Below are 10,497 nucleotides of genomic sequence, written 5' to 3'. Positions count from 1 at the left end.
AGAGAGGAGGGAGCAGTGACAGCTGAAGGAACTGAGGATGGTTTCTCTTTCTGGTGGGGCAGGAGCCACAAACACGAGGTGATGGGACATTAACAGGGCCCACGTGGATTGAAACAGTCCTGAACCTGTAACAGCTTCAGCTTGGAGGATGCACTAACATATCTCATGTTGGGATGAGCTCATTTGCAGTGAGGTGTTTGAACAGTTCTGACCTTTTTGCTGATGGCACGACCACAGTTGTGGTGTAGTGAAAGCAGGTCTGGTGGTGTTAGGAGCTGGCAGGATGTGCTCTGTGTATCCCTTGTGGGTTGAGCATTTGTTATTGAGGGTTGTACTGTTAACTAGATGGAGGAGCCTTTAGCATTTAACTGAAAACTGCCACAGCTCTTTTTGGGACTAGACTCTTGCTCCTTTGAAGTTGTGCATCGAGTATGTTCTAATGTCAAACAGCACATGAGGCCAGGGGCTCTGGTCACTGCCTTCCTAGGAATCCTAAGCTTGTTATGTCATCAACCTCTTCCACCTCTGTCAATTTTTTACCTTGATTTAGTGATTTAAGTTGCCCGATTCCCTTTGCATGGCTTTCTTTGTGCTGGGCCCTCTGTGGATGTAGATTGTTCATGCAATTCCCTTTTTCCCTGTCATGTGCTAAGTGTGTTTTATTTAAAAATAGTGCTGGACTGCTTAGAATCCCCCAGCTCTGGAAGCAAAGCTGGAACACTCTGCCTGGATACATTCCCTGTGCTCATCAGTGCCTGTCCACTGCTCAGAGTGACCCAGAGGAGGAATGTGATCCAGGTATTTTGGAACCTCTCCTGGCTCAGCACTGAGCAGCCACTCATCAGTGTGCAGGAGCTGGCTTAGACATTGCCATGGCTCCAAGCCCAGCCTCCGTGGACCTGCAGACTGGGCTGGAACTGATCCTGGGAAGTGCTGGAGATGAGATACTGTGCTTGAAACACCCAGCTTATCCTGGGCTGGGATGTGCTGCTGCATTTGTCAGTGTTTCTGGGCAAGGCAAGAGGGAGTTTTTTAATTTAGTTATTACCATGTTATCCCAATGCTACTAGCTAAGCTGTATCCTGAAGTGTCCTCTGACTCTTCTGTTCAGTCTGCATCCATCAAATGATGTGGGAAAAGCAGCAGGGCTAAGCTGGATATAATCTTGTGTCCTTAGTGCGCTCAGCAGACTGTTCCCTGTCCCATACCTCTGAAGGTCTGGTCTTCCCTGGTGGTTGGCAGCTGTGGCTGCACACAGCAATGCCTGGCTCTGCTTTTTTTACACTCTTGGTCATCTTCAGCAGCAAAACCTCTCTAGAGCTGCTCTTGTTGCCAGTTCTGATGGACAGGAGAAGGTGAGAATCCTACGGGAAGGTCGATGGGAAGCTCTGCCCAGCGAAAGGTGGATCTCTGTGTGCCCGAGCAGCTCTTCCTGGGGGGAGCAAGGCAGGAGCCCCGCGGGTGTGGGAGGTGGTGAACTGCTCACAGCAGTGAGTGTGTCACCTTGCTCTAAAGAACCAGGATAACAAACCACCGCTGAATGTGCTCGGCGCTCCCATTCCAGGGGGAGGAGCCCTTGGCTAAGTCTCCAGACGTGCCAGTGCATCCAGGCAGAGCTTGGAAGTCACCTCCTGGGAGAATAAAATACACCTGGAGGTGTATCTGAGTGGCAGGAAGGCTGTCCCCATTAAATACAGAACCTCAGAAAAGTCTTCTCATCCTTGCAGCATCAGGGAAGCCTCTTTTCCTCTCCTGCAGGTAGCTGGAATGGAGTTACTGCTTCCTTCCATCCCGTGGCTCCCTGGGCAGGCTTGGAGCAAAAGCCGCAGATCTCAGGTGTTGGGGTTTGGCAAACGTGGTTTCCTACAGGGAATGCACAGGGACAAGAGCATTGAGGGTGTGTGGAAGGTGAAAAGGAGGACAAATCCTGCTGTGCAGCTCTTGGGAGGCATGGAGACCAAGCCGAGTGTGAGTGATCACTTGGAGGCTGCGGGAGGGATCCCTGCAGACGGTCCTTGCTGCCCTCCCTCACCTGGAAGTGTGTGTGACTAGATCCATGCTAACACTGTCTGTACTCCTGTATTGTGTTGCAATTTGATCACCATTAAATAATGCCCTTAAACTCTCTGGCTTGATTGCTTCTTTTTTTGCTTTACCTGTGCCTTTTGCCCGTTTATTTTGGCTCATGTTGCTTCCTTTCCTCTTGTGCCTGCTCTGTCCCTTCTCCCTGAGGCTGCAGTCTTGCACTGTCCCTCTCTCAACTATCTCCAGTCACCTTTATCTTGTTTTTTAAGCTTCCTGCAAGGCCCAGCTTGCTCTGACCACAGGCAGTGCTTTCTGGGTGACCTGGAGTGGCCTTGGGGGCTGTTTGTCTGTCTTCAGGCTGAAATCCCTATGTTCTCACCAAGCCCAACACTGTCCCCTTCCTTTTTGGAAGTTGTGACTTGATAGAAAGTTTGTGGGTGCTCTGATTTCATCATGAGCTGTTTGCAGCAGCCCAGTCCTTGCTCCAGTGGGATCAGCTCTGGAGCCAGAGCATGAGGGCTGCTGGGGGAAGCTGGAGCTGTTGGTTCCCACAGCTCATGACTTTCTCATCCCTGGATTTGGCACCCACCAGTTCTATTTTACTGCGTTTCTGCCTCTCTGTGACCACCCCCCTGCTTCCCTGTGTGAGAAGATTGAGTTTTTATTGTTGTCTCATCAGGTGAAACCACCTCGGGGCGCGTGGGGGCTGGCTGTATTTACCATTCTTGTCCTTTCATGGGCAAATCTGTTTGTTGCTCTACTCGAAACATTTCTTTGGGTTGAAAGAGCAAGTTGTTGGGGCATAGATAAAAATGGCATTTTGAATAAGCAGTGAATTGGTGTCCTGAAGCCACAAGCACCATACCCCAAACTTCTCTCTTCCCTGTGTCCGGCTGAAGCTGCCTGGTCCTGCTGCTGGAGGTGGCCTGGGAAACACACCCTGCTCTGCTGTTGGCCAGGAGGAGGCATCTGAGCTGGCCAGGCTGGGCCAAAGGAACAAGCTGGCTTTGGGCCACCCAGCTGGGAACAAGTGCCAGTAGCAGCCTTCTAAAGGGGGGAGCATTCATTCTTTGTTCTGGTGGAGCAAAGGTAGCCATGGAGTGACTGCTGCAGAGCTTTCTGGCTGCCTTAATCAGACCTGGTGTTTTTGTGTCTAAACCCTCTCCTTGCTCTGCCCTGAGGCACCCCAGGCACTTGTGCTGTTTGGTAGGTTTCATTCCCTGCCTTGTGGCTATTCTTGGGTCAGTGTTTAGCAAGTTTTACTGAAACAACCTCCCCTACAGCTTGGGATGGTGATTATTTTTCTGCCCCCTGACCTGGAGCTCTGTGAGTCTCTGCAGTGCTGCTGTCTGGGGCTCTTTGGGAGGTCTGTTCATGGCCAGTTCAGCATGGGGAGCAGGAATTCTGCAGGACATCAGGCAAACAGACCCATTCAGGTTGGGAAACCCCCTAAGAAGGACTCCAACAGTTCCTCCAGCACTGCTAAGGCCACACCTAAGCCATGTCCCAAAGTGGCACATCCACAGATTTTTTGGACACCTCCAGGGATGGTGACTCTACCACAGCCGTGGGCAGCGTGTGCCAATGCCTGACCACCCTTTCAGTGAAGGTCTTTTCTCTAATATCCAACCTAAACCTCCCTGGACAGGGCTTGAGGCTGTTTCCCCTTGTCCTGTCACTTGTTGGTTTAGGAGAAGAGGCTGACCCCACATGGTTCAAACCTCCTGCCAGCGAGCTGCAGAGAGCAGAGGAGTAACTTGGTGTCACCAGAGCTTCCAGGAAAGGATCATTGTACTCAAAACTTACCCTTGAATGTCACCTGCATGGCTGCAGGAAGGATGTCTCAACATTTCTGATCCCCTGATTAACCCTGTGCATGGCTTCCCTGATTTCCCTGTGGCTGGACACTGTGGGAAAACAGCTGATGTTGAGGAAAACGAGTGGGATGGAGCACTTGGTGAGGATGTGTGAGCGGGGTGATGTGGGACAGGGAGGTGACAGCAGTTCCTGGATGTTCTTGTGTCCAAGCAGGTGCATGTGGGGGCTCCCCTGTACAGATGAAGGTGTGTGTGAGATAAAGCCCAGCGGTGGCACCTTGGGCCAGGTGAGCTTCCAGCTGCATGTTGATCCTTTTGAGTCAGGGATGGGATTGACCCTGCTGGATTTACCTCTTCTATAAAGCCCCGTGGGAGCTTTTTTCCCTGTTGTAACTCTAAATACCAACAGAAAGCACTCAGTGTTCCAGTTTGCAAAGCTTTCTTGGAAAACACTGATAGAAAAGCCGTAGGAACTTCTCCAGATCCACGCTGGATGCTTCATGGCAGGATGGCTTTTATTGCCAAGTAGGTTTTACTGGGTTTGTTGTGGGGCAGCTGTTCAAATCAGAGAATCGTGTAGCTTGGAAAAGACCTCGGAGATCATAGAGTCCAAGTGCCACAGTCTGAGCTGACATAGGACAGGTAAACACAAACTCTCTGTATTTAAATGCTAAAATCTGCCCTTATGTCAAATCCTGCCTTGGTCAAGTAACTGCACTCAAAAACGCCGTGTTGGCCTCTGGAAGGCACCCTCCAGGAAAGGCCAAGTCCTCGTCCAGAGGCTTTTTGGAAAGGGGTGATGACACAGCCGCATCCCCAGGAGGAGCAGATGGGGCAGAGCTGGGAGCACCTCCCACCAGCAGTGCCTGGAGCCCGTGCTGAGGGCAGGTGTCCGTGTGGGAAGGACACGGGATGAGCCTCAGGAAAGTGTTGGTGAGGCCCCTTGGGTACAAAACTAAAGGGGCTTTGCAGTGGGATTGAACCTCCCCTGCTTTGAGTCCTCTCATGCATCCTGTGCCCTGGGAGATGACTTGCATCACATCTTCATGAACTGAATGACAATTCCTGCTCTTCAGCCCATTCCTCTGTTTTCCTGTTGCCTTTTCCCTTTTCCTCCTGGCAAAGTTGTCTCTCTGCCAGTCCATGTCTGTCCCAGCCCTTGCCTGAGCTGCATTAGCAGCATTTGAGCACTGAATCCTCTTGGTTAAGCCCTTGGCTGTGTAGCCACTGTAAACTACTGGGTATTTCTAGGTTTGGGTCTCTTTTTAATTCCCTAGCTCTGCCTTCCAGCCCGTGCCATTCCCTTTGGTTGCAGGGTTGGGGGTTTTTTTGTTGTTTTTTTTTTTTTTTTTTTTTTTTGGTTTTTTTTTTTTTTTTTTTTTTTTTTTGTGGTTTTTTTTTTGTGTTTTTTTTTTTTTTTTGGTTTTTTTTTTTTTTTTTTTTTTGAGGGGGGGTGTTGTTTTCTAATGTTTGTCGGGGGTTTTTGTTGTTTTTGGGGTTTTTTTGGGGGGGGGTTGATAGTTTGTTTCATTGGTTGGTGGTTGTTTGGTTGTTTTTTGGTGTTTTTTTTGGTTTTGTTGTTGTTGTTGTTGTTCTTATGGTGGTTTTTTGGGTTTTTTTGGTGGAAGAGGAACTGGAACTGGTGCTGAGACCCAGAGTCCCCAAACCTCTCAGTGTAAATAAGGGATCCTCTGAATCCATGTCCCTTTCCTTGACTCCAAGCCAAGCCTGCTCCTGAAGTGAAACCACCAGACCCAGAAACTCTTCCCAAAGAGGATCCATCCCTCTTGCCTTTGGGAACTGCTGAGGCTCCAAGACTTCTTCAGGAAGCAGCAGGAACGGACCCATGGAAAGACCAGGGAATGAGACAGAGCTGCTGAGGGCTCTGCTGGGAGAGCTGGGCACGGTCCTGAGCTGGCCCCGGAGCTCACAGCCCCCTGCAGCTCCCCCAGACCCTCCCAGGCAGGAGTGGTGGATCCTGGTAGCCTGTGGCTTTTTCCAGGAGGAGGAGGAGGGATGCTGGGGAATCTGTTTACAGGCAGCTGCCTGCAGTGGGCAGGGCAGGAATGCTGCTCCAAACAGGAATGGGGCACCCTGGGAACTGCCCCTTTCACCGAGGGCTGTGGGGAGGCTGCAAGGGACCCCCTGAGTGCTGGGGGGTCACAGGGCAACAGTTCCTCCCTGTAGCTGAGCTGCTGGGGAAACAAGGATGTGGTTTGGGTTGTAAGGCACCTCAGAGCTCCTCGTGGGAGGGGTGGGCTGGGATGGCCGGGGGAGAAGCAGCTGGACCTCCTGGGGAAGCATTTATCACTCAGGTGTGATTTGTAAGGACAGCTTTGGGCTTTCCAGCTGGGAGTGGAGCCGGGCACAAGGAGAATCCCGAGCCGGGAGCAAGGGGAAGGTGAGGACAAGCGGAAGGGGAACAGCTGAGGGACAGCGAGGTCTGCTCTAGTCCTTCATTCGGTGTGGATGAAAACCCACAGCTGAATAGAGGAAATATCCCCCCAGAAGGGCCGGAATTAGGAAATACCCGCAGCCGGGGGGTCCCGGTGGCCGCTCCGCTCCCCGCGGCCGGGCGAGGGCAGCAGAGGCCGGGAAGAGGCGGGGATGGGGATGGGGATGGGGATGGGGATGGGGATGGGGATCCCCCGTTCCCCCCGCACCCCGCGCTGCCGGCAGGGCACGGCACCGCCAGCACCGGCCTTTAGGGACCTGCTCTCATTAGCAGTAAAAAAACTGGTTGTTATTTCTGTTTTTTTTATTATTATCGTTGACGGCCCGTGAGCCCCGAGTAGAGCAGATGTGCTCTGCGATGCTTCAGCCCCCAAATCCTCCCCCAAGTGTGTCCTGCGGACACAGAGGGCTCGTCCTGCTGCTGTGTCTGCTCAGCATCCTCTGGGAAACCCACGGAGCGGGACAGCGCTGCCCGCTGCCTCCGGCCTGGGGACATGGGACATCACCTTATTGCTGTCCCCTCTCGTGGCCTCAGGACCAGGATGGGAGATGCAGGACCTGCCCACCACCCCCTGCCTGCGGGAACACCCACTGCCTGGCCACCCCCTCCGTCCAGCAGCCATCCCTGGTGCCAGCCACCCTCCTGGAGGAGGCCCCTCGGGGCTGCAGGGTGCCAGGCTGGGGTCACCCCCTGGGCCCGAGGAGCTCCGGGCACAAGGGCTGGCCGGATCCTGTTTGCCCCACAGCCCGGCCGATCGCGGGGTGTCCCCGGCGCCAGCTCCTTCCTCCCCGGCCTGCCTCGCTCCGTGTCCTGCCATCTTGCGCCTGTGAATAATTCACCGTCCCTGTCCCCGTTGTTTCCTTGCAGGTATTTATAGCCCGTGATCACGTCTCCTTGGAGGCAGCTCGCTCCGCCGCCGTGTAAATTTAGCTCCCGTCGTCTCTCACATGTCATGCCCTCCAGCCCTTGCGAGAGCCCTTCCATGCGGCTCCTTTCGGGCAGGGGCCGGAGCCCCCCTGTCCTTCTCCCTGGCTGTCCCCACGGCCGGCCGGAGCCCCCCGGGCAGTGGGGCCGTGCCCGCTGTCCCTGTGCTTTATCCGCTGCCCCCGTGCCATTCCCGGTGTCCCCGTGCCGTGCCCGCTGTCCCCGTGCCATGCCCGCTGTCCCCATGCTGTGCCATTCCCGGTGTCCCCGTGCCATTCCCGCTGTCCCCATGCTGTGCCATTCCCGCTGTCCCTAGGCCGTGCCCGCTCTCCCTGTGCTGTGTCCGGTGTCCCCGTGCCATTCCCGCTGTCCCCAGGCCATGCCTTTCCCGCTGTCCCCGTGCCGTGCCCGCTGTCCCCGTGCCATTCCCGCTGTCCCCAGGCCATGCCATTCCCGCTGTCCCCGTGCCATTCCCGCTGTCCCCGTGCCATTCCCGCTGTCCCCGTGCCCGCCGGGCCCTGGACGCCGGGGCAGCTCAGCTTCCCCCCGGCAGCTGCGCGGGGCCACCGAGCCCTTCAGCTGCTGCGGCACGGGGGATGCTTTGAAATTCCTGGGCTGCCATCTGTGCTATGCAAATCCCCCAATGTGACGGCGGCGTGCGGAGCCGCTTCCGGACGCGGCGATGGGGCTGTTGTATCCCGCTCCTCCTGCCAGCGGCGCCTTCGGAGGGGCAGAAACGCCGCCCTTCTCCTGCCGCCCCCTTGACACCCAGCCCTTTGTTCTGCCCGAGCCGCGCCGTGGGATGAGCAGGGAACGGGGCAGCTCTGGGCTCCGAGGGGATGGATTGTTGTGCCACGAGGTCACCTCGAGTCCCCAGGGTGCCCGGTCTGGCTGCGGGTGTCACGGTACCCCTGTCCTCGCCGAGAAATGGAGCCAGGGCCGGGACTCCAGCACAGGTGGGCTCGGAGGATGGGGACCGCTGGGGACTGAACCCACCCAGCCACTGGAACAGCCGATGGGACAGGTCCCCGGCACGGGAATGGGGCAGGAGCGGTGCCCATGTCCCGGGAACGGGGCAGGAGCGGTGCCCGTGTCCCGGGAATGGGCCAGGAGCGGTGCCCGTGTCCCGGGAATGGGGCAGGAGCACAGCCCGTGTCCCGGGCACACCGTGCACATCCCTCCTCAGGGCCGAGCTGTCCCCACAGGACCCCCTGCTCCCCCACTCAGGGACCGTGTCCCCAGCCTGGGGCCTGCATGAGCCACACAGAGACACAAAACAGGCAGGACCAAGCACCCTCCCCTGCTCCCCTTTCCCCACCTCAGTGCTGGTGTGCACATTTCCCCCATGAGCTGCCCCAACCTCTCCCCAAATTCCCCGGGGCGGTGCTGGGGGCTGAGGCTGTACCCGCGGGTACCGAGGAGGCAGCGGGGGCTCCCCGTGCCCAGCGCATCCCGCTGCTCCGCGCTCTTTAAACGCCGATGGGCGGGAGGGTGGCGGTGGCTCCCTGGGGTGCCGAGGGAAGCGGGGGGCACGTTTGGCAGCACGGAGCTCGGGAGGTAATTAATGAGCATCCTGCGCTGCTCCCCGCTGCGCCTCCATCCCCCAGGACCCCTGGGCCGGCAGCGCGGGTACCGCCTGCTCCTGCCGGCGCTGGGGGCCCGGGGACCTGGCGGCACGGGGCCTCGTTAATATTTTAGGAGCTCTTTTGTCCGCAGGGGATGAGGAGGCTCGTTCGCAATCGCCTTTCATCTCCGTGAGGCCTCCGCGCGGCTCCAGCCTCTTATCTGCCGCCTCCTCGCTGCTTCGCTACAGCTTGTTATGGGGCTCGGGTGGTTGTTTTTCTTCTTCCTGGGAAGGATTGGAAAAAAAAAAGCCTGGCTGCTCCTGGCCAAAGGGCATCCGCCAGCCGTGCTGGCGGCAGCTGCTGGAGCATCCCCGCACGGCTCCTGCCTGCCTGCTGCCGTCCCTCTGCCGCCTGCTCGGGGCTGCAGCCCTGCCCGGGCTGGGCTGTGCCAAGGGCTGGGGCTGGACGTGTCCCTGGAGGTCCTGGATGTGGTCCTGGTGGCCCTGGAGAGGGCTTGGAGAGCTGCTGAGCCTGAGCCCCGGTGGAGGCAGGGAGAGGGGGTTTGTGTGTGTGTGTGTGTGCACTGCCTGCCTGTGTCAGGGAGACCCCCAAGGGCTGTGCCAAGGGGTCCACAGATCCCCTGAATCCCCGTTCCCTGTGGGAGACGCTCAGTGGGAACATAAAAAAAGCAGCCCTGGTACCTCCTGGCTGGCTGGGAAGGGGCAGAGCCAAGGTGCAGAGCTGGGCTGGTATGAGGAGGAAGACAGCGATGAAGGAGAAAGTACTTGGAGGGGGAAATAGGAGCTGAGCTGCATTTCTGCTCCCCCTCTGAGCTGGGGAGTGTAAGCAAAGGTGGGAGAGCAGAGGGTGCCCTGGGAAGAGGTCTGGCTCAGCCCTGGAGCTTCAACCAATTGTCTCTAGGTCCTCTCTTGGACCTCTCCTTCATCCTCCCCTTCCTCCTCTTGCCATCTTGGCAATGGCTCACTGTCCCCAGGTCCCAAACTCGTGGTCTTGGCTCGTCTTGTCCCTCACAGCCTGTGTTGCTCATGATGTCCCTTCTCCAGTGATGGTCCCAGCTGACTGAGAGACGTGGGCAGCTCAGGATCTCTGCTTGGGGTTCTTGGGGGTCTCCAGGTGACCCCCCATGCACACACAGGCCCTCATGGGGACTCTGCTGCCTTTCTCTTTGATTCTGCCCATCCCCTGTGCCACGAGGGCTGAGGCAGCAGGACTCACCTTGTCCTGGAAAAAACCCACCCCCTGCCTGGCTATGTCCGGGTCTGGGCACGGCCCTGGCAATGACAAGATGTGCCAGTCCCACCTGAGCTGAACCCATCTGTCTGTCCCTTTGCCCAAGCGAAAGCTTGGATCCCCCGAGGAAATCTGGCTGAAGGCCTTCAGGAGACTTTTCCAGCTGCGTTCTGCCGAGGCTGACAGCTCCTTCCCATGGGAAGGTCCTTCCCCATCAGGCAGTGATGGATGCACAGCGGGGCTCAAAGCTCCTTCACCGCACGCCCCAGCTGCGGGCACACCAGTGGGGACCGCCGCTGGCCCCTGGGGAGGTGGCATCCTCCTGGCACTGGCACCGCTGCCAGGTCACCCCAGCTGGCACTGCAGGCTCGGGGAGCTCAGGGAGGGCTGGCGCCTGCGCTGAGGAAGGCGGTGAGCTCACGGGTTTAATTTTCTCAAGGCTTCGTTCGGCTCTGACATG

This window comes from Sylvia atricapilla, chromosome 14, assembly GCF_009819655.1.
Source record: "Sylvia atricapilla isolate bSylAtr1 chromosome 14, bSylAtr1.pri, whole genome shotgun sequence".
In the NCBI taxonomy this organism is placed as follows: domain Eukaryota; kingdom Metazoa; phylum Chordata; class Aves; order Passeriformes; family Sylviidae; genus Sylvia; species Sylvia atricapilla.
This window is presented reverse-complemented; position numbering follows the sequence as displayed.